The sequence below is a fragment of the Pelobates fuscus genome, chromosome 3, assembly GCF_036172605.1.
Source record: "Pelobates fuscus isolate aPelFus1 chromosome 3, aPelFus1.pri, whole genome shotgun sequence".
In the NCBI taxonomy this organism is placed as follows: Eukaryota; Metazoa; Chordata; class Amphibia; order Anura; family Pelobatidae; genus Pelobates; species Pelobates fuscus.
This window is the reverse complement of record NC_086319.1, coordinates 387,160,810-387,187,585: the sequence shown is the minus strand read 5'-3', so window position 1 is coordinate 387,187,585 and position 26,776 is coordinate 387,160,810. Positions and strand designations below refer to the sequence as shown.

At 40.1% G+C, this 26,776-nt stretch overlaps 1 protein-coding gene across 1 annotated transcript in view; it reads right to left on the bottom strand.

Annotated features, from left to right (window-relative positions):
• LOC134601483 (P2Y purinoceptor 6-like) overlaps positions 1 to 16,305 on the bottom strand; it is a 65,063-nt gene extending 48,758 nt beyond the window's left edge. The window contains exon 1 of the mRNA XM_063445980.1: positions 16,240 to 16,305. The gene's annotated coding sequence lies outside the window, so the exon portion shown is untranslated. The remainder of the gene's footprint in view (positions 1 to 16,239) is intronic.
• Between the last annotated feature and the right edge of the window lie 10,471 nt (positions 16,306 to 26,776).

Here is a 26,776-nt window from a genome sequence, read left to right as displayed (position 1 = left end):
ATTTTTTAAGTAAATGTAGATTATAACATGCTAGTCAGGTATGTGTAGGTTGAATGAGCATATAACAGTTAGCTATCTTGTGAGAAGGTCTAGACATATGAAATAAAAATAAAAATATAAACATTAAAACAGTAGAGTGGCATGCTTAATTTAAATAACTGTTTCCTTCCAGACATGTATGCTAGTCTGGGTTGGAGATAGGTGTCCGGCTAGGACTGGTGTCTAACAGGGGTCTAGGAAGGAAACCCCCAACTGCTTTCACAGTGGGCTCACTGAGGTTGAGGAGAGAGATAAAGGAATAGGAGCAAGTGTGCTGAACCGGGCAGGGGTGATATCCATCAACTCCTCTGTTCCTGTGTGTCCAACTGGTCTGGTTACAACTACATGTCTGTTCGTCCACCCATTGTAAAGCGCTGCGGAATTTTATGGCGCTATATAAATACCATAATAATAATAATAATAATAAAGCAGAATTTATACAATGCCCACAGCATAAAAGCAGGGTCCAGGAAAGTATAGGGGGTCAAGAGATCATGGGAAACATGTCAGGGTATGTCTATAACACGAGATATGCTTTCAGCTGAGGGAATTCCTGACAGGCAGGTTAACTAATGTGTTGCATAAAATATAGTAGACAAAACAGTATGTGCTAATGATTAAGGAAACTAGATTAGTGCTAGTACAATATAATATGCTACCATGAACAGAAATGTCGTGATGTCACCGGGTGCTTGTCATAAGCAGGGCCGGACTGGGAACTAAAATCAGCCCTGGAAAAAAATTCTATACCAGCCCAATAATGCGTCACGCCAGAATAGTGTGCTGATATAGAGGGTGAAAAAATAACTTGAAATTGAAAACTCTTACTCCAACGAAGGAACGCATATAGGGCTTCAAAATAAACAAAAGAGCGCCTTTATTTTAAGTAGACGTACATTTGCATATAATCAATGTTTCAGTACAACTACTTTGGCCTATTAAGGAAATTTTAGTAATGGTACTGAAATGCTGAATGTCTGCAGTTGCACAACCAAAAAGATGAAGTGATCTGGTTAATTTTGAAGTTCTATGGGTGCGCTCTTCACTTTGAATATGTCATTGTGCATGAGTATGCAACTAGCAACAAGACAGGGCCAATACGTGCTCATTACATACATATATATATATATATATATATATAAAAATAACGATAATTTAGGCACTCACCCTTAAAAAACTTTCAGTTGTCTTGCCTTAGGTGCTACCAGCGTCTGAGATATGTAGTCAAAGGTGAAATAGGAGCACTCAAAAGGACTTTTTCGATGAATTTAATGTGGTAGAAAAAGTTTACAACCAAGTGTAACGCATATCAATCGACGTTTCGACCCCTAAGGGTCTTTTTCAAGATCTTGAAAAAGACCCTTAGGGGTCGAAACGTCGATTGATATGCGTTACACTTGGTTGTAAACTTTTTCTACCACATTAAATTCATCGAAAAAGTCCTTTTGAGTGCTCCTATTTCACCTTTGACTATATATATATATATATATATATATATATATATAAATGACATTTATGTGTGTATTATGCATATATAAATGTATATTACTATATGTGTAAATATTATAGGCATAATTATATGTTACTAATACACACATCAATAATCATATTTATATGTTACTAATACATACATGCATATATATGTGTGTGTGTGTGTATTACTGTCGGGATCAGATAAATTTACGTCTATTACCTTTACCTCGTTTAATGTATCTTGTCTCCAATTGTCTCCTTTTATTCCTCTTACAGCGACCCATCTTTTACTTCATCCCACTCCCTGGGTGTTTCTTTTTACCGTTCTCCAGCCTCTGTATTTCTCTTTCCCCCCGCTCCTTTTGTGTTGTTCTTAGCCCCAGCCACTTTGTCTCTTTCTCCCCTTCCAAATCTCATCTGTGTGTCTCTTTCTAACTCCAGACTCTGTGTGCCTCTTTCTCTTCTCCCAGCCACTCTGTCTCTTTTTCCCCAGCCCAGCGTTGCCTCCCACAAATCTTGTGTCACTTTGTTCCCCTTCCCTACTGTATGTCTCTTTGTCCCCCCAAAAAACCTTCTGTGTGTCTCTCTTCCCCATCTCCTCCCTGTGTCTCTCTCTTACCCCTCTGTCTCTTTGTACCCCCATCCCCTGTGTCTCTCTATTACCCCATCTGTCTATGTGTCCCCCCTTCTCCTGTGTCTCTCGATTACCCCTCTCTTTGTCCCCCCAACCCCTATGTCTCTTTATTACCCCTCTGTCTCTTTGTCCCCCCTTCCCTGGTGTCTCTCTATTACCCCTCTCTTTGTTCCCCCATCCCCTGTCTCTATATTACCCAATCTGTCTATGTGTCCCCCCTTGCCCTATGTCTCTCTATTACCCCTCTGCCTCTTTGTCCCCCCCCCCCCAACCTGGTGTCTTTCTATTACCCCTCAGTCTCTGTGTCCCCCCTTCCCCTGTGTTTCTATGACCCCTCTATTTGTCTCCCCCCTTCCCCTCTATTTGTCTCCCCCCTTCCCCTCTATTTGTCTCCCCCCTTCCCCTCTATTTGCCCCCCTTTCCCCTCTGTCTCCCCCCTTCCCCTCTATTTGTCTCCCCCCTTTCCCCTCTATTTGTCTCACCCTTTCCCCTCTATTTGTCTCCCCCTTCCCCTTTATTTGTCTCCCCCCCTTCCCCTTTGTCTCCCCCCTTCCCCTCTTTTTCTCCCCCCTTCCCCTCTATTTGTCCCCCCTTCCCCTCTACTTGTCTCCCCCTTCCCCTCTATTTGTCTCCCCCCTTCCCCTCTATTTGCCCCTCCTCCCCTCTATTTGTCTCCCCCCCTTCCCCTCTATTTGTCTCCCCCCTTCCCCTCTATTTGTCTCCCCCCTTCCCCTCTATTTGCCTCCCCCCTTCCCCTCTATTTGTCCCCCTCCTTCCCCTCTATTTGTCCCCCCTTCCCCTCTATTTGTCTCCCCCCTTCCCCTTTGTCTCCCCCCTTCCCCTTTATTTGTCCCCCTCCTTCCCCTCTATTTGCCCCCCCTTCCCCTCTATTTGTCTCCCCCCCTCCCCTCTATTTGTCTCCCCCTCCTTCCACTCTATTTGTCTCCCCCTCCTTCCCCTCTATTTGTCTCCCCCTCCTTCCCCTCTATTTGTCTCCCCCTCCTTCCCCTCTATTTGCCCCCTCCTTCCCCTCTATTTGCCCCCCTCCTTCCCCTCTATTTGCCCCCCCTCCTTCCCCTCTATTTGCCCCCCCTCCTTCCCCTCTATTTGCCCCCCCTCCTTCCCCTCTATTTGCCCCCCTCCTTCCCCTCTATTTGCCCCCCTCCTTCCCCTCTATTTGTCTCCCTCCTTCCCCTCTATTTGCCCCCCTCCTTCCCCTCTATTTGCCCCCCTCCTTCCCCTCTATTTGTCTCCCTCCTTCCCCTCTATTTGCCCCCCCCCCTTCCCCTCTATTTGCCCCCCCTCCTTCCCCTCTATTTGCCCCCTCCTTCCCCTCTATTTGCCCCCCTCCTTCCCCTATATTTGTCTCCCTCCCTTCCCCTTCTGTGTGCCTGCTGACCTTGTTACAGGAGGACTGAGGGAGGGGGCGGAGCTAACTACCATGCTCCCTCGCGGTTCCCATAATTCCCAGCATGGACACATCATAGAGTAGTGATTACTCTATGATGTGGCTGAGCTGGGAATTATGGGAACCGCGAGGGAGCATGGTAGTTAGCTCCGCCCCCTCCCTCAGTCCTCCTGTGCTGACAGCTATGCTGCTGTCCGTATCAGTGAGTGTGCTGCTGGTCGCTTAGGCGGCCGCCCGGCACACTCACTGATACTGACAGCAGCATAGCTGTCAGCACAGGAGATGGGGCTGCCGGCCGCAAGGTGAGTAATCACCTCAGAGTGTGCCGCCGGACCGGCCACCCGGCGGCACCGACATGCGGCCGGTGGCCGCGGTTTATTAAAATATAGGGAGCAGGGCTCCCTCCAGCCCCCCAGGTGCCGCGGCCCACCGGGAAATTTCCCGGTATCCCGGTGGGCCAGTCCGGCCCTGGTCATAAGTAGTTGTAAATGTGATCCCTGCACTATAAACAGGCTAAGCTTTAATTAATAGCTAAAGAGCAGAGTCTCTATCTTCAGGGATTCACACCACACCTTGCGTTGACCACCCTTTACATTCCGGCTCCAGTCTGTGTATAACGCCATTGCTTGACTTCATGCTGTGCTTGGGATGTTGCTTGCCTTTTGGCATGCATACTTCATACAGACCCCTGCCCTTGGGTTCTTTTCTCTCTGAAGTCCAGGTCTTGTGAGGGTGCATGGCAACAGGCCTGCGGATCCTCCGTCTGATCCCAGTGGGGTCTCGAGCCGGTATGTAGTGACCCTCCAGGAAATTCTTCAGAATGTGTGCGGTTAGGTGGGGTTTTTCCTGCGTGACTCTCCATTCCAGCGCGTGGTCGGAATCTTGGCTTAGAAGCTCGGATGGCAAGTTTACCAAGCGGAGTAGAGGCTTCAGGTCTGCTTGATATTTTAGCCCAGAATTCCTGACAGATCTTGTCGAAACAGGCATCGAAAATCTCTCTTGAGGACTGCGTGAGCTTGTGCTCTCGTTGTTGTTTGTGTTACGCTGCGGCGGCCATTTTGGGAACGCCATGCAATGGAGGTTATTTAGTAACTCCAATGGCCATTAGAGGGAAGGCCCATCTGCCATGTCAAGGCAAGCCTCTTAGATGGGTCATACACTAACAATTCACCTTGCTTCCTTCAGCTTCAGACAAATCTCTAATGAGCCATAGAGGGGTATTTTTCCCATTAGTTAGTTTGGGATTCTATGGTTTGTTCTATGGGATTCTTGTTCAGGGTAACACCTTCACAAATCAAACAGGATTTATTAATTCCCCAGCTTGTTGAAACATCTAAGCAGCTGATACGGACAAATTATTATTATTAATTATTATTCACACATGTACATACACACATCTTGCTCTTCTAACTACCAGAAAAGAAACTTGTGTTGAATCAAAATAGTAATGACAGCTCCTACATCAACTGTTGCTCCATAAAATTAATCCAGCAAGCAATCATTTTACTCAGGGTTCGATAAGGTTCCCATGTCTGGGTAGGTTAGAATGAAGAGATTTCACACAATTTTATTTCAGAATGTTTTACCAATATATTGGTGAAGAACCAAATGTAATAAGAGCTAAGTTGCAGAACTGCTGGTCTCAACAAGGTCCTAGTCTGATGAGATGGAAATTAAAACAATACCTTAAAAAAGTGCTTTCGTTAACAAAACACACATTTTCTTTTCTATAATGTATCTTATACTTTTGTTTATCTTGATTAACTACTATTTAGGGTTTATAGGGGAAACACCTAAATATACACCCCTCTATTTCTGGTTATTTCACGAGAAGCGCCGACACACTTTGTTCTATATCTCTCTCTTTTCTATAATGTATCGCAAACAGTCCCACGCAAACGCTTATCTGTACACTGACATTGTTCTTTACCACATTAACTCTCGGGCACATGCAAACTGGCAGTATTCCTTATCACATTAACTCTCGTGTTACCCATAAAGTATATAAAATGTATACGTATTTATAAAGTATGAAGCAGACTATTTAACTAATTCAGATCACAATCATGTCCCATTCATCAATGATTCCACATGGTCTAAGTAATTTCATCATTCCTTGTATTCATATTTTCAAGAATTAGTATTCTGACATATATCCTACTATAGGAAATGAAATAGGTAGTAGAAGCACAGATCAGAAACTCAGCACGGGTGGTAAAACAAAAATAAACAAACATCAACATAGAAACGCACATCAAAGCTCATAAATCAACCAAAGGCTAACACGGAAATCCCAAACAATTATGAGTTTTAGTCTCAATCACACTCAGTACTAGAATGACGAAAACATAAAATTGCATGAAACCACCTTGAAATCGCATTATAATAATCATTGAGATTATTACATATTTTTACCTGTATTTATATAGTATTAACATATTCTACAGTGCTGTAAACTTTTACATAGAAGATAGAATAGCAAAAAAATAATTAAAAAGTACAAACAACAAATCAAACAAACAAACAAACAAACAAACAAATAAACAAACTTCATGGAATTTTTTATAATCAGCTTGCTTATATCACCTGTATTTAGCAAAAATGTTTCTTTTTCTGTGAGGTGTGAAAAATAAAATTTGAAATCTATCCAGGATCTGGGCACCATAGTTTTGACTTCTGTCAGTCATTGTTATAAATGTTCCATATTCTAGCCATTTTCTACCATTTAACATAGGCCCATATTTAATATTTTTGGATAAGCTTTTCGAATAATTGAATAGTTTTGGATATTAGTTTTTTTTTTCTTCAAAAAAGTATGTTGTATATAATAAAATATATCAATACATCAATATATCAAAAATATTAAAATAGTAACATATTATAAGTTTATACACAGATATAAACTCATTTGAAATATTAAATCAAGGCCGTAGTTGGTGGAAGAGGAGAAACTAAAAAAATATGTTTCTGTTCTCCTTCTTATTTGCATTGTGTGCCTTGACTGTGCCGGCACATGATTGTGATTTGCTAAATTCTTAATATACAGTTAAAATTAAATAAAGCATCACATGGAAAAGGTTAACACAAGTTACAGATGTTTTATTTGGCAGTAGTAAAATTTTAGGAGAAGTGACATTTCCACTTTAAAGGTACTGCCAAAATATATATATATTTTTAAAACAACAATATTTAGTGGATATATCCACAATGAAAACATTGCATGCATTAAATTAGTTTTTTTTTTTTTTTCATTTATGGTATATCTTAAAACAGCTTGCAAAAGATGCAGATCACTTGTCTGCAGCCTTTGCAAGCCCCTCCTTTCTAACCCCGCCCAGACTTTGTGCAGCTGTCCAATCACAGACTTCCCAATGCAGCTCAATCATAGTCTTTCCAAGGCATCAGATATTGTGCAAACATTACATCGGTCGCCAACCTCTGTATACAACCTTTTAAAACAACTTTATTTATCATATCTGTTTTAGTCAAAGGAATACATTTTGCTTATGAAGGTATTTAACGTGACACAGTTAGCTTTTCTTTACTAGTGTCATATAAAGAGATCACGTGGGGGGCAAAATAAAAAAACCTTTACCTCAAACAAAGAATTCACATGTGCAGAAACGACCACTACCTAACAGGTAAAGTAAGAGTGATTAGCTAAAAAAATACTCTTTATTTAAAGCCAGCAGTCAGTGGCAGAACTACAGCGGTCACAGCTGTGACCGGGCCCGTTACTCCAGAGGGCTCGGTCACCATTGTGGACCCCTGCGACCGGGTGCCCGCTGCCATGTGTTGCAACCTCCGGGGACGAATTGAAGGGGTCCAGTGGCGGCTCATGCTGTTAGGGACACCCGATGGCAAAGTATTACCAGGGGGCCCGGTCATCACTGCTGCACTTTAACAGCGGGACCGGGTCCCCTGTGATGAGATTAGATGCTGGGAGGAACTGACTGCCGCGGTCACTCCTACCAGCTTACATTGGGAGCCGCGCGGGAGGAAGAGAGGAGAGAGTCAGAGTGGGAACTCAGACTCCCATCAGCCTGAGCCACCACTGGACTCCAGGGAAAGTCTGTATGTATGTCTCTGTATGTGTGTGTATGTATGTGCCTCTGTCTGTATGTATGTGTGTCTGTTTGTATATGTGTGTCTGTGTGTATATATGTCTGTATGTATGTCTGTATGTATGTGTGTGTGTGCGTGTGTATGTCTGTATGGGTGTGTGTCTGTATGTATGTGTCCCTGTATGGATGTGTGTGTGTCTGAATGTGTTTGTGTATGTGTCTCTGTGTGTGTGTGTGTATGTATGTGTGTGTCTGTATGTATGTGTGTCTGTCTGTCTGTATGTGTGCCCGTTTGTATGTCTGTATGTGTATGTATGTGTGTGTGTGTGTCTACATGTCTGTGTGTATGTATGTGTGTCTGTATGTATGGGTCTCTGTGTGTATGTGTGTGTGTTTGTATGAGGGTGTATGTATCTCTATGTATGTGTGTGTCTACATGTAGATGTGTCTGTATGTGTGTGTCTGCATGTGTATTTGTAGAACATGTAGGAGGGCGGGGACGAATGGGGTGGGGAGTAAATGTATGGGGGGGTGGAGCAATTTTTGCACAGGGGCTCCATGATTTCTAGTTACACCTCTGCCAGCAGTCAAACATCAACAGACTGGACTGAACTTTATTATTATTATTATTATTTTTACATTGCATGAGAACACTTACAGAGCAATTTGCTAAAGTTTGAATGGCACCAAACTGAATTGGGCAAAACCAGAGCTGTCCGGGGATATTCGGGGATATTCGGACTGCGAAATTCCAGAAATTGTTCACAGTGTTTAACAACTGGATTTCATCCAGATCGAATACCGACAGACAGCAAAAATGTTGGCCAAATGCTCAAATCCGGGCCCTGATTTAAAAAAACAAAACAAAAAAAAAAAAAAACAACTCTGAACTATATACCTGCACTAGCAACCTGCAGGCAAATAATTAAATAACCCTTGGAAGCAAGAGGGTTAATTATGTGGCGGTTGGCCAGTACTTGCTAGTCAGTGGGCAAATAGTTAAATAACCTACGGCAGCATTTTATTTATGTTCTTGTTAATTAGTTAGATAAAAAAAAAATGAGCCCTAAAAGCCCTAATAAGAGCCCCATAATAAAATAAGGGAGGATTTAAACCTCCCTATGCCCCCACATGCCATGAGGCAGATGGAGCACGTCTACTAAATGTTAAAACAGTAAATGGGCAGCCATTGCAGAAATAAATAACAGGGGGGGGATCATTGTAACCCCCAGTACCCCAACCGTGGGCATCGGGTGTGGGACTTTGAGTTAATAATACAGGGATTAACACTTAACAATTTGCCTTTTTTTGTTCTACAAATCATTCCATTCTTTCTTTAAACAAAACAATACGTATACACCTGTCCAAAGATGATACATTTGTACAGAACCTGCAGTGCAAAAGATGCGCATCATATACTATGACACAATTAATGTCATTTACACACTGTATACACATACTGCATTATAGCACATTTTCTCTCGGGTATGCCAATTCATCCACAGATCTTTATAAACAAGCCCTTACAGCAGACGTAAGATTAAGGATGTTTGGGGATAAAACGATCACAGAACTACAACCCAGACGTCAGAAACCAATCAATAACTATTTATTTTTATTTTCGGCTTGTATTGTTCAATGTGAAACTTTTCTTGGTAACACCACTGAAGGTAGAATTTGTTAAAGACAAAAAATCAGGCTAAACTTCAGTCATCATTGTAAATCACACTCTCGAGAACAATACTCTAAAATTGCAAGGCCAACCTAAATTAATACATTTTGAAAATATCAGATCTGCCTCTCTGATCCCTTTTATAATGCTGAGTTGATTATAACCATTAACCTGTTTTGTTTCAAATTGTCCTTGATATATGTGTATGTTCCTTTTAGCTTTTAATGTTGAACTTATAGGTTTAGTGTGTGTGACGGATGCACACTGAATATACGCTGAATACGTATCTTTGCCTGGTCAGCTTCCTCGCTGCTACCAGGGGACACTGGAGCACTTCAGACCCCGTCACTGAAGCTTGACTTGGGTCTCTGAGGACAAGACTAGAGCAGTTTTTTTCTGTCTGGATGTCCTCCGTACCTTTACCACTTCTGTTCCTCTCCCAGTCAGGTATCGATACCTCTACCTATGCTGCATCCAACTACTGCCTTTACAAAGGCACTTGTGTCTCTCAGGTCTAGCTCTTTTTTAACACGTCCTAGGGATCAGGGAACCATACAGCCAACCAACATGCCCCAACATCTCTAGCACAATGAAATGGATGAGGGCGAGAAACACTGACAAAAACCTTCATAAACCGTAATATACAAATCTACTTGAATATACAAATTAACGAGTTTTGCTATTCATGGAGTGCACATAACTATTTCCAGATCTTTACGACCAACAGGCAGTGCTGTAAATCCTTGCAAGATTGTTACCAACCAACAGGTGGCTCTGCACAGACTCCACAGCCAAATTCACCTTGTTGGTAGATAGCATCAACAGGACAGGAGAGCACACAAGACATTTAATAATTAACAATAATACATACTCTGCACCGATAATAGACATAGGGGTACATGAACATTAGAAACATCTGGGAAATCACAAGAGGTGCTAAACATACACTAACACTACCAACAGCAGACCCAGTCACACATAGCCCCAGCCCAAGGTGGAGCAACTCTGGGGAAAATGAAGGCCAACAGTTTATAAAAATTGCTGCCAGAGAGAAGGGCAGAGTTAATATGGTCACGGCAATGGTGACTACCGACACAGTGTACATGTTTATTTGTAATCTACCAATATTGCTATGTTAGTTTGTTGTGCTTATTTGTACTTGGTTAAACTGATTAATGAGGTATCCTTATTAAAATAAATCAATACACATATCATCAACTCAACGGAAGTGTTTGCAGTGCTAGTTCTGCTCAATGTGATATTAATTGTAAAAAAAATATTTTTCCATGATTTATCAAGTTTTTTCAGATGATAATTTTGCTACATGTCAGATGGTTCTGTTAATGTGTTGAAAAGGTTTCTTCGAGGAGATTGAGGTCTCTAACAGGACCACTATAGGCACCCAGACCACTTCAGCTCAATGAAGTGGTCTGGATGCCAGGTCCCCCTAGGTTTAACCCTGCAGCTGAAAACATAGCAGTTTAAGAGAAACTGATATGTTAAATTGCAGGGTTAATCCAGCCTCTAGTGGCTGTCTCCCTGACAGTCACTAGAGGTGCTTCCGCGATTTGCATAGAGTAAATCGCAATTATCTGATGCTGGACGTCCTCACGGAGTCCAGCGTCAAATAAGAACCCCATAGGAAAGCATTGAGCAGTTACCCCGATGAGTAGAGGGATTTCCACCACCAGATGGCATCCTTCTCCCGAGTGTGAGGGGTGTTATGGCATTCCAGGTAGTCTTCCAAGTAAAGAAGCTCTTACAAGAGCTAGTAGTGATAGTTTCCCCAATAAGAGACAAGACTCTAGATTGAGGGCGAAGAAGGTGTGCTTTAATGGTAGCCAGATCAGCCTTTTATGCAAGTCCCCAGCCAAGGGATACACCCAGGTGGACCTTGGTGGGGACAGTGATACAAAATTGTCAACCAATCATAACAGTGTTGTACAGTGTGACACTCTCATACAGGACATACAATCCCTCCCCTCTACCTAGGAGGTAATAGAGTCAACTGCTGTCTTTAACTCAATTAACTCCAGGTGAAAAATATCACAATTTTAATACAATCTGAAAATACCCCCAAAACACATAATATCCCCACAAAAAGCATATACCCTCATAGCCCCGATCTGGGGAAACAACATATTCAAAAATCACCCAGATCGGTCCAGGGGTTTAGGATTTGCATGGAGGTCTTCTTTCTCCATAGAATCAGACTGTGCGGCCGGTCTCCTTCTAGGGTATTATAATAAAGTTTATAAGGGAATTAACTGTTCGTGCATCTATTCTCCTAGTCTTAGTGGTTCGGGAGGTATTATTACCGAATGTACTCCATTTCGTACGTAAAGTGCCAAACATCCGTGATCATGGAAGTCTTAGCAGTGTTCGTGCCGTCGGGTGTCCGATTATAGTTCCATGCACTCGACGACAAAACACAGCTGGCCGCATTCGTATCCCAAGATGGCCACCGCCATGTGTTCATGCATACGAACGCCGACCACCCAGTCCAACGCTTAGCATGTTAGGGTGTTAGGGTCAATGAGGGTTATAAGCGTCAGGGTCCACATTTGGGTGGTCAGTCGTTTGATAGTTCTTTCTGTATTCGAACAGTAAATAGTAAAATAAGGCAGAAATGTATGCGGTTATGCGAACAAAACGTATAAACGTATAAACTTTAAAATTCAGGGTCTGAGGGTCTGTCACACTTTCCAATGGGCAGGTATGAATGCGCACATGCCTCTGGCTCCATTTGGGAGCTGATGTCGGTGGAGGAGGAGAGGTCATCAGTGCCCAGGGAGCCCGGCACTGGATTAAGGTAAGTGGCTGAAGGGGTTTTAACACCTTCAGCGCCGAGGGAGGTGGGCCATGAGGGATGGGGGGCTCTCCAAGAGCTTATAGTGCCAGGAAAACGGGTTTGTTTTCCTGGCACTATAGAATCCCTTTAAGGTTAATTGTTTAATGTAAGGTACTGGGACTTTTATTCACCGGATCAAGTCTATAAACCCACATTTTTTTGTGAAAAAAAGGGGAAATATATACAAAATTGTTGTTTAATCTATTTATTTTTATTTTACCTTTTTTGCAATCTGAGAGCCTTGCTACAATGTTTCAGGCTATTTATGTGCAGAACATAATGATTTGATATGACACAATCTCTTATGAGATGCAACCACTGCTCCATTGCTGCAATACCTTCTGTCTAGAAGCCACAGCACCCTCTGTGGGCCACGTAACATGAAAATTTTAGAATGCCAGGTTATTGAGCAAATAAAACAGAATTCCTTCTGGCAAATATAGTAACATACGAGAATTTAAAAAAATTAAACACGGCAGCTCAGATACCGAAGGGCTTTGAGACAGGAAAAGGCGCCATTCCTCTCGTGGACACGCTCCCACCCGCATATGAGCAATACCGGGTCTACAAAACAAGTAACGTACGCAAATATCCTACCCAACCAAACTCCTGACTACCAATGCAGCACTAAGCACCTCTTCCCAGCCAACGCTGCCTCACAGGGGGCTGCGCAGCTACACACCATGAGCAGACCCCCGAAATGGAGACACCGGGCCCTGCGGCCGCAACGAAGGGACGAGCAACAACAGCACACAGGACAAACTAGCGCTGGGCATAGGTTGAGTTGCCTACCACACTGCCTCACAAGGGTATTTATTGCCGGGTCTGCTCCGATTGAATACCCAGACACAGAAGCCCCATATGATTTCACCCAATCTGGCGAGAATAGGACACCTGACTAACCACCCAGTAGAACCATGAGTTTTGTCTGTTTTTTGTTTTTTTGTGGTTGAGAAGGCAGTAACACGCCTTGTATGTTTTTCAACCCCGCAAGCAAGGCTGCCAAAATGGGCATCGGGTAAAGCAACTCGGACTCATGCACTACACGGCTCACGGCTGACAACCCTGCCTATGCCACAAGCAACCCTAATTGTTGATAACCCTGTGAAATGCTATGTTGATGCAGCACTTGTTATGAATGCGCCTGTTAGCAATGTTATAACATGTCCCTCACAGCATAGAAACGCTTGATTATTAATGGCATAGCTGTAACTCTCATGTTTCGCTTAAGCCTTAACATACCCAATTAACACAAACAGTGCACATTAAGCATACAAATTAGCAGTAGCATTTCAAGTCTAGCCACTGTTACACTACGTTAAAATGAATGCTCACCCGAGCTGTGCTAGCACTGCCAGCCTGATAACTTTAAGTTTTAAGCTTTAGTATTAATCTTATGTTATCCCATGTTGTACTGTTTAACCTAACCTTGTACCACATCTTTCCTGATCTGAACTGGAGAAACTACTAGACAAGTGACAACAATACATATAAAACTGTGCAGTCTCCCTCTAATGCCTAACAATTGTAACAATACGTTTGAATAACTGCTTACCCTCGCTGTTGTGGCATCGTAAGTCTGATGTGACATAACCTTGCACAAATAAAATAAAGAATTAAAAAAACAAAAAAACAAAACAAATGTAAACACATTTGCTAGTTAACTTACGTAAATTTAACTTCACTTTGGTTGTCCCATCCCAGTTATGGGGTTCCCCTTTCCATGAGATATATTTCAAAGGTATACAATAAGACCTCGACAACTAAACAGACTGAGCACAAATGCATAAGCAAGGAATGTACCTACACTAACACTAATGTTCAATCAACCTATATGTCATCCAAGGACTATGGAGAGACCACATTGCAGTCTGGGAGGTAAGAATTTAAGAACTTAATTATCACACTGAAATTGCTCCATAACATCCCCATAACCTATGACTCAACATAACCTCCATTTATAACGTAACTCCTCCTATGTAGTCCGTATAACTTCTCCATATAGTTCCTCCTATTACTCCATCTAACCACTCCACATAACTCCTCCTATTACTCCATATAACTCCTACTATTACTCCATATAACCTCTCTCTATAACTCCTCCTATTATTCCATATATCTCCACCTATTACTTCATATACCCTCTCTCTATAACTCCTCCTATTACTCATATAACCTCTCCATTAAACGTCTCCTATTACTCCATATAGCCTCTCCCTATAACTCCTCCTATTACTCCATATAACCTCTCTCTATAACTCCTCCTATTACTCCATATAACCTCTCCCTATAACTCCTCCTATTACTCCATATAACCTCTCTATATAACTCCTCCTATTACTCCATATAACCTCTCCCTATAACACCTCCTATAACTCCATATAACCTCTCCCTATAACTCCTCCTATTACTCCATATAGCCTCTCCCTATAACTCATCTTATTACTCCATATAACCTCTCTCTATAACTCCTCCTATTACTCCATATAACCTCTCCCTATAACTCCTCCTATTACTCCATATAGCCTCTCCATATAACTCCTCCTATTACTCCATATAACCTCTCCCTATAACTCCTCCTATTACTCCATATAACCTCTCCCTATAACTCCTCCTATTACTCCATATAACCTCTCCCTATAACTCCTCCTATTACTCCATATAACCTCTCTCTATAACTCCTCCTATTACTCCATATAACCTCTCTATAACTCCTCCTATTAGTCCATATACCCTCTCCCTATAACTCCTCCTATTACTCCATATAGCCTCTTCATATAACTCCTCTTATTACTCCATATAACCTCTCCCTATAACTCCTCCTATTACTCCATATATCCTCACTCTATAACTCCTCCTATTACTCCATATAGCCTCTCCCTATAACTCCTCCTATTACTCCATATAACCTCTATCTATAACCTCTCTCTATAACTCCTCCTATTACTCCATATATACTCTCCATTAAACGTCTCCTATTACTCCATATAGCCTCTCCCTATAACTCCTCCTATTACTCCATACAACCTCTCCCTATAACTCCTCCTATTACTCCATACAACCTCTCCCTATAACTCCTATGTGTTTTAGCTCCTGTAGGGGGACTGAGGATGGCCTCAGACCCAGGGGGGAGTGTTGGTGTTCTGGATACTAGTCCAGCTCTAGTCCCAGGCCTGGAGGTGTTGGAAGGCCAAGAAGCCCAAACAAACGAAAGCAGACATTTTAAGGAAAGTTTAATTAGTAAAGCTTTGACGGTTTTGGACAAAAGACTGGGAGATGCTTCTGCTAATTATCAGACTTTATGTGCAATGTATGATGATTTGCACAAGCAGAAGCAAGATTTGGTGAAGAAAGTGGATGAAGTAACCCAGGAATCTGAGAGAAAAGGTTTACTGCAGCAGATTGATCAGATCCAGGAGGAGATCAACTCCCTACAAACAGCAATGGATGTAAAAGAGGAAAACATTGAAAAACTGAAAAGTGCAATAAAAGGTGAGGAAAGAAAATTTTATAAAATGCAAAAGTTAAACCCATGTACAACAACCTGCAGCAAGCAGGAATTTGTTTTCAAATGTAGCAAGATCAAGAACTTGGATGTGTTTTGGGAGATTTTCCATAGGACGAAATCAGATGGTATCTGGAAAAACATAAAAGCTATCCCACTCACAAAACAGGCTACAGTGTCCATCAATCTCCAGTTCCAGACAGAAGTAGTGGCTTTAAATGACATAATGTACTAGATAAAGAGACACTGTACAGTTGTGAGTGACCCACAAAAGATTTATGATGAGATTGGGCTATGGAATTGGTGGATGGAAACTGCAAGTTAAACTGTGGCAGGCAAGGGGCGTTACTCACCATTTACCACACAGTTTTTTTTTATTGGTGCGGACAGAGGCTAAAAGTTAAACCCATTAAGGATTAAGAAGGTACCAGCACAACCCCTTAAAGACAAGCAAGTAGGGGTAATGATAAAGAAATTAAGTGATAAAATGTGCCCAGTGACTTTACCTGCTCAAACAGGAGAGGCTGCTGCTGAATGTAAACCTGAGAGTTCACCTGGGTGCATTAAACCAGCAGCCCTCAGCATTGCCATACCTGAATGTTCAAATGAAATAACTGTCCATAAGCTGAGATCTAGGAGCATAAAGCGTGTTGTGGAAAGGCTTACTGAGAAAGAAACAGATCAAGAGAAAGAAAGTGATTTGCAAAAACCTCTTGGTGTAAGCATTGCAAGAGATACGACACAAAGCAGGAATTCCACAGCAAAGCTGAATCTGGAGGAATCACCAGATAGTCATCTGCAATCTGGAACTGGTTCTAGCAATGCAGTAGGACTAAAACATGGACCGGATTCAAGTACTAAAATGGGAATAGGAACCAGCATACAAAGCAGCTCCCAGGTAAATGTACAACAACCTGCAGCAAGCGGGAATTTGTTTTCAAATGTAGCAAGATCAAGGGGAGATGTATCTAAGCAGAAGAATGCAGTACGCCTGTTGTTCACAGGACCAGAACCTGACATTCCAGACAGAATATTCATTGGTCGCAAACTCTTAATGGTATTCATGGGTTTTTCTGCAAGTGAAATATTTGCATTTATTCACTTTCCTGGATCAAGACAATTTGACATTAGTTTTAAACTGATGCAGAACTTGGATATGTTTTGGGAGATTTTCCATAGGACGAAATCAGATGGTATCTGGAAAAACATAAAAGCTATCCCACTCACAAAACAGGCTACAGTGTCCATCAATCTCCAGTTCCAGACAGAAGTAGTGGCTTTAAATGACATAATGTATTGGATAAAGAGACACTGTACAGTTGTGAGTGACTCACAAAAGATTTATGATGAGATTGGGCTATGGAATGGTGGATGGAAACTGCAAGTTAAACTGTGGCAGACAGGGGGCGTTACTCACCATTTACCACACAGTTTTTTTATTGGTGCGGACAGAGGCATCTGCTATTATCCAGGACAGCCTAGAAGCTGTTATAAATGTGGGTCAATAAGGCATTTGGCCTATTGCTGTGATAAAATAAAGTGCTCTCAATGTAACTGTCTGGGCCATATGAGATCAGAATGCAAGCAGGACGTAATATGCAACTTATGTTCTGTACAAGGTCACACCTTTAGAGAGTGCCCAGAAGCACACCATAATAAGATAAACGACTGTGTGCTAGATTTGGAAATCATACTTACTGAAGCAATGGAAGAGTCCAATTCAACTGAGAAACAAGATACAAATGAGCCACAGAAAGATGACATTACTGAGCCAGAAAACATCTTAAGGAAAGACGTAAAGGAAATACAATCTCCATTAAATGTTGAAAAGGGTCCAGTACCAGAAAAAAACAATGAAGAATTTCAGTTGGTGCAAGGAAAGCGCAAGAAGAAATTAAAATATCCAGGTTCTTGTGAGTCACAAAAACCTCCTCCGATGCTTTCATCATTTGAAATAACTGCTGGTCGCTATGCTATCCTGGACGAACCTAGTGAAGATGCCATGGAGTTTAAACAGAGTGAAGGATCTCTCTGGAAAAGGCGATCCACAGAGGAATTGCAGTTGATGTGTGAAGAAGAAGCAACTGCCTCTGTTTCAATAAAACGGTGGGGATCTCAAGGTGACAATATAGGAGCAGTAAAGAAGAAGCGCTGAGTCTCCTTGGGTTTCATGACTTTACATATATGCTCGCTTAATGTTAACAGTTTGAGATTAAAAGAGAGAAGAGACTTACTCTATACTTTTCTGAAAGAAAAATCATTTGATGTGTGTTTATTACAGGAGACACGATTAAGAAATAATAGCCAGGTTTTTTGTGCTAAAAGAGAATGGACAATGGGCCCATCTTATTGGTCATTTGGACTGGAAAGTTATGATGGTGTGGGTATTTTGTTTAAGAATTGTGATTTTAAAATTGATCGTATAGTGGAAATTGTTGCAGGTAGATGCCTTTTGTTAGATTTTACACTTAATGATGTGAGATATCGAATAATTAATATATATGCTCCTCAGATAATAGCAGGTAGGAAGAAAGTGTTTTTAAGTGTAAAACCATATTGTTTCACATCCAAAGTGTTAATTATGGGGGGGGGAGGGGGGGGGGTGATGTTAACTGTGTGGTAAATAATGAAGATCGAAATAGTAATTATAAAAATTTAAAATATGATGAAAATGTTCTAAAAAATCTGATCAGTCAAGCTGGTCTGATTGATACTTTTAAATAAAATTATCCTACACAGCGAGGATTTACATATCATAAAGGGAGGTGGGCAAGTCGTATAGATAGACTTTATGTAAAAAATCAAACTTCATCTTTTAGATATAATCTAGTCTTGGTAGAATTTTCAGATCATGATATGATTAGTCTGTCCTTAAAGGTAAAGGAAGGAATAACATATGGGAAAGGTATCTGGAAACTAAACTCAACAATACTTGATAATGAAAATGTAAAGTATGAATTCATTGCTTTTTATGAAGATCGAAAAACCACGCAGTGCTTATACGACACGATGTCGAGTTGGTGGGAACAAATAAAAAAAGATATTAAAAGTTTTTTTAAATCAAAAGCTAGAAAAGAAGGAAATCGGCAATATATGCAATATCTTGCCCTAAGACTTAGACTTGGTAGATTATATTCCTTGGTCAATAATGGTGAGACTGTGAATTCAAATAGCATTGATCAAGTTAAGGATAAAATGAGAAAACTCCAATATGACCGTATGATCTCTCTAAAAGCTGAAAATGAATTTGATAGTTGGGGTTTCAAAGCCCCAGATCCTTTTCAAGCGTGTAGGAAAGAGTGTGGCTGAAGTCTTGGTGCAGGAAGGAGGGTTTTGGGTTTTTAGAGCACTGGGCCGACTTTGCGATTGGGTACAACCTATATAGTAGTGATGGATTGCACCTAAACGGAAGGGGGTCTGCAGTGCTGGGGGATAGGATGGCTAGAAGGTTGGAGGAGATTTTAAACTAGTAGTAGGGGGGGAGGGTCATAGCAATCTACAAAATGGAGATGGAGATGGGCTTTAGAACAGTATAAGTAGGGTGGAGACGGGGGGAGGGGCAAGCTCAGAACAGAGAAGCTATGTAATGTTGGTAATTCACAAAATAAACAAGAGACGCATGATATTAAATGTATGCTTACTAATGCAAGGAGCCTAAATAACAAAATGGGGGAACTAGAGGCATTAGCATACACTAAACAATATGATATAATAGGCATAACTGAAACATGGTGGGATGAGACACATGACTGGGCAGTTAACTTAAATGGGTACACATTATTTAGGAAGGATAGGAAAAACAAGAAGGGTGGTGGGGTATGTTTGTATGTCAACCATGATTTAAAGCCAAATCTTAAGCAAATTGAATGCGATGAGGAAAATGTGGAAGCTTTATGGGTAAATATCTGCTTGGGGGAAAAGAAGGGAAACCAACTATTGGTTGGGATTTGTTATAAACCACCTAATGTTAATATTGACGAGGAACAACAGCTGTTTGAGCAAATTGAGAAAGCTGCAAATCTTGGTAACACTTTAATTATTGGAGATTTTAATTACCCAGACATAAATTGGGACATAGGGACTAGTAGCTCAGCAAAGGGAATTAGGTTTTTAAACTTGTTAAATGACAACTTCATGTCACAACTTGTACAAGCACCAACTAGAATGGACGCTTGTCTGGACCTGGTTTTAACAAACAACGTTGATCTTTTGACCAACATTCAAGTAGGTGAGCACTTGGGAAATAGTGATCACAATATAGTGTCCTTTGAAATAAACTCAAAAAAACTAAAGCACATGGGGTATACTAAAACATATAATTTTAAAAAGGCCAATTTCAATAAGATAAGGGAAGCTTTACATTATATTGACTGGCATAAACTCTTTAGTGAAAAGAACACTGAGGATAAATGGATCATCTTCCAACAAATATTAGAAAGGTACATTTCTCAGTATGTACCATTGGGATATAAGTATAAAAGAAACAAATTAAAACCAGTGTGGCTTAGTAGAGAAGTAAAACAAGAGATTAAAAATAAGAAAAGGGCATTTAAAGCATTTAAATCAGACAAATCAGATGCATCTTATAAAAGATATAAGAAAGCAAATAATGCGTGCAAAAAGGCAATTAAACTTGCTAAACTTCAAAATGAAAAAATGATAGCTAAAGAGAGCAAAACCAACCCCAAAGCATTTTTTTAAGTACATAAATTCCAAAAAACCCAAAAATGAAAGTATAGGTACACTTAAAACTGAAACGGGGGTGTTAGTTAATGAAGACCAAGAAAAGGCAGGAATTCTAAATAACTATTTCTCCTCCGTATATATTAAAGAAGAACCCATGGCAATAGATGTGCAAATGATTGCTACTAAAAACTTGCAGAATAATTGTAATTGGTTAACTCAAGACAATGTGCTGCAGCAACTAAAGAAAGTTAATATAAACAAAGCTCCAGGGCCTGACGGTATCCATCCACGTGTACTTAACCCCTTAAGGACACATGACGTGTGTGACATGTCATGATTCCCTTTTATTCCAGAAGTTTGGTCCTTAAGGGGTTAAGGAACTAAGTGTAGAAATAAGTGAACCTCTGTTTTTAATCTTTCAAGATTCTTTTCTTTCAGGAAGTGTTCCGGAGGATTGGAGGAAGGCAGATGTGGTTCCTATATTCAAAAAGGGTTCAAAATCCTTGCCTGGAAATTATAGACCTGTGAGCTTAACTTCTGTGGCTGGTAAAATATTTGAAAGGTTATTAAGGGATAATATTCAAGAATTCCTTGAGAAGAATATGGTTATCAGCAAAAATCAGCACGGTTTTATGAAGCACAGGTCATGTCAAACTAACTTGATTGCGTTCTACGAAGAAGTAAGTAGAAGTATAGATCAGGGTGTTGCAGTGGATGTGATCTATTTGGATTTTGCCAAGGCATTTGATACAGTTCCACACAAAAGATTAGTGTTCAAACTCAAGGAAATCGGTCTCGATGAAAATGCTTGTTCTTGGGTAGAACATTGGCTTAAAAACAGAATACAAAGAGTTGTCGTTAATGGTAAATTTTCAAGCTGGACAGAGGTGGCAAGTGGTGTCCCTCAGGGGTCTGTTCTGGGACCCCTTCTATTTAATATTTTTATAAATGATCTTGAAGACAGCATTGAAAGTCATGTTTCAGTGTTTGCAGATGACACAAAACTTTGTAAAATAATGTGAGCAAGATATTACTTTGCTGCAGAAGGATTTAGATAGACTGGAGGACTGGGCACTCAAATGGCAGATGAAATTTAATGTTGAAAAATGCAAAGTTATGCACTTCGGCGTAAAGAATACACAAGCAACGTATACCCTTAATGGAAGTGAATTAGGGATAACAACACACGAAAAGGACTTGGGAATTGTTATAGACAACAAACTATGCAACAATGTGCAATGTCAATCAGCAGTGGCCAAGGCCAGTAAGGTATTGTCATGCATGAAAAAGGGCATTCATTCTCGGGACGAGAATATCATTTTGCCTCTCTATAAATCACTGGTAAGACCACATATTGAATATGCTGTGCAATTTTGGGCACCTGTTCTAAAGAAGGATATCATGGCACTAGAAAAAGTGCAGAGGCGGGCTACAAAATTAATAAAAGGAATGGAACATATCAGCTATGAAGAAAGGTTAACAAATTTAAACCTATTTAGTTTAGAAAAACGTCGCCTGAGAGGGGATATGATAACATTATACAAATATATTCGGGGCCAATACAAACCATTGTGTGGAAATCTATTCACAAACCGGACTTTACATAGGACACGAGGCCATGCGTTTAGACTGGAAGAAAGAAGATTTCGTCTAAGGCAAAGGAAAGGTTTTTTTACTGTAAGAACAATCAGGATGTGGAATTCTCTGCCTGAAGAAGTGGTTTTATCAGAGTCCATACAGATGTTCAAACAGCTACTAGATGCATACTTGCAAAGACAGAATATTCAAGGATATAATCTTTCAATGAAGGGTAATAACTGCTTGATTCAAGTATAAATCTGACTGCCATTCTGGGGTCAAGAAGGAATTTTTTGTCCTAGCTTGTTGCAAAATTGTGCTTCAAACTGTTTTTTTTTTTTTGCCTTTTGGATCAACAGCAAAAAACAGGTGTGAGGAAGGCTGAACTTGATGGACGCAAGTCTCTTTTCAGCTATCTAACTATGTAACTATGTAAGAAAGCCATGGCAGGACTGGTAGATCAAGATGGTGAAACACAAACAGAAAGTAAGGACATTTTAAATATTGTCACAAAATACTATAAGCAATTGTTTGCAAGACAGCATATCGCAAATGAAAATATTTTAAAATATTTGCAAGATGTTGATAATCCGGTATTAAATGCAGTGGATGCTGAGATCATGGTTAAACCTATAACAGAGGAAGAAGTTAGAAATAGCATTCAATCATTAGTTGGGAAGAAAAGTCCAGGATTGGATGGGATAACTGCAGAGTTTTATAAAGTGTTTTTAGATCTTTTGGTAACGGACCTTGTAGTGCTATATAACGAAGTGCTAACTCTGGGACAGTTGCCATCCTCACAGTATGCCTCAGTTTTGGTACTTTTATTTAAAAGTGGTAATTTAAATGAGCCAAAGAACTGGCGTCCGTTATCATTATTGAATACCGATTACAAAATTCTTGCAAAAGTCATGTTTATAAGGCTTAGTGCGGTGGCTGAAATTTTGGTAAGTCCATGTCAGTCGTGTGCAGTTAAGAATCGTAGCATACAAGATACACTGTTGCTAATAAGAGAGGTGGTAGAATACGCTAAGCAGCAGACAGAAGGTATTTATTTGGTAGGGCTAGACCAAACCAAAGCATTTGACCGAGTACACCATGAATTTTTATTTGAGACTTTACGGAGATATGGCATTCCTGATACTTTTACTAAATGGTTGAAAATACTCTATAAAGAAGCAATATGTTTCCCTTTAATTAATGGTAGTTTGGGAGACCCTTTTCAGGTTGAGTCTGGAGTTCGTCAGGGTTGTCCTATAAGTCCTTTGCTTTATGTTTTTAGCATTGACCCTCTATTAAGAAAAATAAAAGGAAACCATAATTTTGAAGGTTTGGAAGTGAAAGTAGAAGGTGTTTCCGAGAGGGTCAAAGTTAGTGCTTATGCAGATGATATTTCTGTTTTTTTGAAATCAGAAGTAGATAACCAATTGTTACAAAGAGAACTTAAAAGTTACTCTCAAATTTCAAACTCTATGGTTAATATGGAGAAAAGTGAAGCATTGTGGCTGGGGGATAATGTGGAAGCTTTTCAAATCCCTTTTAAAAGAAAAGATAAAACAATCAAAGTGTTGGGTATTACATTTGGATGTGTAGAAGACATTGCCCAGAGAAACTGGGATGATAAATTAAAAATATTCTCAGATAAAATACACAAATGGAAAAATTGGAAATGGTCTTACCAAAAGAAAATTCAAGCTATCAAACGATTTTTATTTCCCATTTTTATTTATACTAGTTTTGTCTTTCCATTACCTGATAATTTAGTGGTTAAGATAACCGGTTTGTTGTTCCAGCTAATATGGGGAAATCGTTTAAATATTGTTAAACGTAACATTTCATATCTCCATAGGAAAGATGGAGGATTAGGCATGTTGTGTCCTGAAATTTTTTACAATCTCTTGTTTATAACCAAGAATTTAAGTTTTTTTAAATCTGGTAGGACAGATTTATGGGGAGTCTTGTATAAAAACCAGATTAATCACTTTGTTAGAGTTTGGGCAAGAGGTGTAAAGATCAAAAGATTGTCTGGTAAGGTTAAACATTGCTCTCTATATGCTCAGCAATGTATAAAGTTGTTGCTGAGATGGCAAATTTCATATGAAGATATTACTGGGCTAGATAGAAAACAATTATATCATGTTCTGTTAAATAAGTACTATAGTGCCCAGCTGGTTTTAAAAGACTGCCCTAATACCTTAATGAAAAAAGCCATTCAGAATGTTACTAGCACGAGAATACCAGTTAAATTGAGAGATGTTACTTGGCTTAGTTTTCAAGGAAAATTATACGTTCGATCTAATTTGAAATTTAAAAAACTAGAGGAACGAAATTGTCCGAGGGAAGAATGTTCAGGGATATTAGAAACAATGTCTCATTTTTTGTGTGACTTTCCCTTCAGTTTAGCAATATGGACAGAAATGTCTATACTTCTTAAAATATCCCATTTTAAAGGACAGTCATATGCTGAATTAGTATATGGAGCTTTCAAATGGGCAGGTAATATTAACAAATGCACTTTACATGTACAATTAATTGTATTGTAATATATCATTTATGGCAAGCGAGGTGTCTAAAATCATCAAAACAAATAATTTTAACAACAGATTCTGTGATTAATCGGATAATCAAAGACATAAAAGATGTATATGTAAAAGAACAAACTACAGATTATTGGAAAAATATAGATATGACATTCTGTTTTTAATTGTATTTTTGTATATGTTTTTGATACACTGAACATTGTTTTGTAATTTGTTGTTAGAAAATTTAATAAAAAAATTTCCTCCTATTACTCCATATAACCTCTATCTATAACCTCTCTCTATAACTCCTCCTATTACTCCATATATACTCTCCATTAAACGTCTCCTATTACTCCATATAGCCTCTCCCTATAACTCCTCCTATTACTCCATACAACCTCTCCCTATAACTCCTATGTGTTTTAGCTCCTGTAGGGGGACTGAGGATGGCCTCAGACCCAGGGGGGAGTGTTGGCGTTCTAGATACTAGTCCTGCTCTAGTCCCAGGCCTGGAGGTGTTGGAAGGCCAAGAAGCCCAAACAAATGAAAGCAGACATTTTAAGGAAAGTTTAATTAGTAAAGCTTTGACGGTTTTGGACAAAAGACTGGGAGATGCTTCTGCTAATTATCAGACTTTATGTGCAATGTATGATGATTTGCACAAGCAGAAGCAAGATTTGGTGAAGAAAGTGGATGAAGTAACCCAGGAATCTGAGAGAAAAGGTTTACTGCAGCAGATTGATCAGATCCAGGAGGAGATCAACTCCCTACAAACGGCAATGGATGTAAAAGAGGAAAACATTGAAAAACTGAAAAATGCAATAAAAGGTGAGGAAAGAAAATTTTATAAAATGCAAAAGTTAAACCCATTAAGGATTAAGAAGGTACCAGCACAACCCCTTAAAGACAAGCAAGTAGGGGTAATGATAAAGAAATTAAGTGATAAAATGTGCCCAGTGACTTTACCTGCTCAAACAGGAGAGGCTGCTGCTGAATGTAAACCTGAGAGTTCACCTGGGTGCATTAAACCAGCAGCCCTCAGTATTGCCATATCTGAATGCACAAATGAAATAACTGTCCATAAGCTGAGATCTAGGAGCATGAAGCGTGTTGTGGAAAAGCTTATTGAGAAAGAAACAGATCAAGAGAAAGAAAGTGATTTGCAAAAACCTCTTGGTGTAAGCATTGCAAGAGATACGACACAAATCAGGAATTCCACAGCAAAGCTGAATCTGGAGGAATCACCAGATAGTCATCTGCAATCTGGAACTGGCTCTAGCAATGCAGTAGGACTAAAACATGGACCGGATTCAAGTACTAAAATGGGAATAGGAACCAGCATACAAAGCAGCTCCCAGGTAAATGTACAACAACCTGCAGCAAGCGGGAATTTGTTTTCAAATGTAGCAAGATCAAGGGGAGATGTATCTAAGCGGAAGAATGCAGTACGCCTGTTGTTCACGGGACCAGAACCTGACATTCCAGACAGAATATTCATTGGTCGCAAACTCTTAATGGAATTCATGGGTTTTTCTGCAAGTGAAATTTTTGCATTTATTCACTTTCCTGGATCAAGACAATTTGACATTAGTTTTAAACTGATGCAGAACTTGGATATGTTTTGGGAGATTTTCCATAGGACGAAATCAGATGGTATCTGGAAAAACATAAAAGCTATCCCACTCACAAAACAGGCTACAGTGTCCATCAATCTCCAGTTCCAGACAGAAGTAGTGGCTTTAAATGACATAATGTACTGGATAAAGAGACACTGTACAGTTGTGAGTGACCCACAAAAGATTTATGATGTGATTGGGCTATGGAATTGGTGGATGGAAACTGCAAGTTAAACTGTGGCAGACAGGGGGCGTTACTCACCATTTACCACACAGTTTTTTTATTGGTGCGGACAGAGGCATCTGCTATTATCCAGGACAGCCTAGAAGCTGTTATAAATGTGGGTCAATAAGGCATTTGGCCTATTGCTGTGATAAAATAAAGTGCTCTCAATGTAACTGTCTGGGCCATATGAGATCAGAATGCAAGCAGGACGTAATATGCAACTTATGTTCTGTACAAGGTCACACCTTTAGAGAGTGCCCAGAAGCACACCATAATAAGATAAACGACTGTGTGCTAGATTTGGAAATCATACTTACTGAAGCAATGGAAGAGTCCAATTCAACTGAGAAACAAGATACAAATGAGCCACAGAAAGATGACATTACTGAGCCAGAAAACATCTTAAGGAAAGACGTAAAGGAAATACAATCTCCATTAAATGTTGAAAAGGGTCCAGTACCAGAAAAAAACAATGAAGAATTTCAGTTGGTGCAAGGAAAGC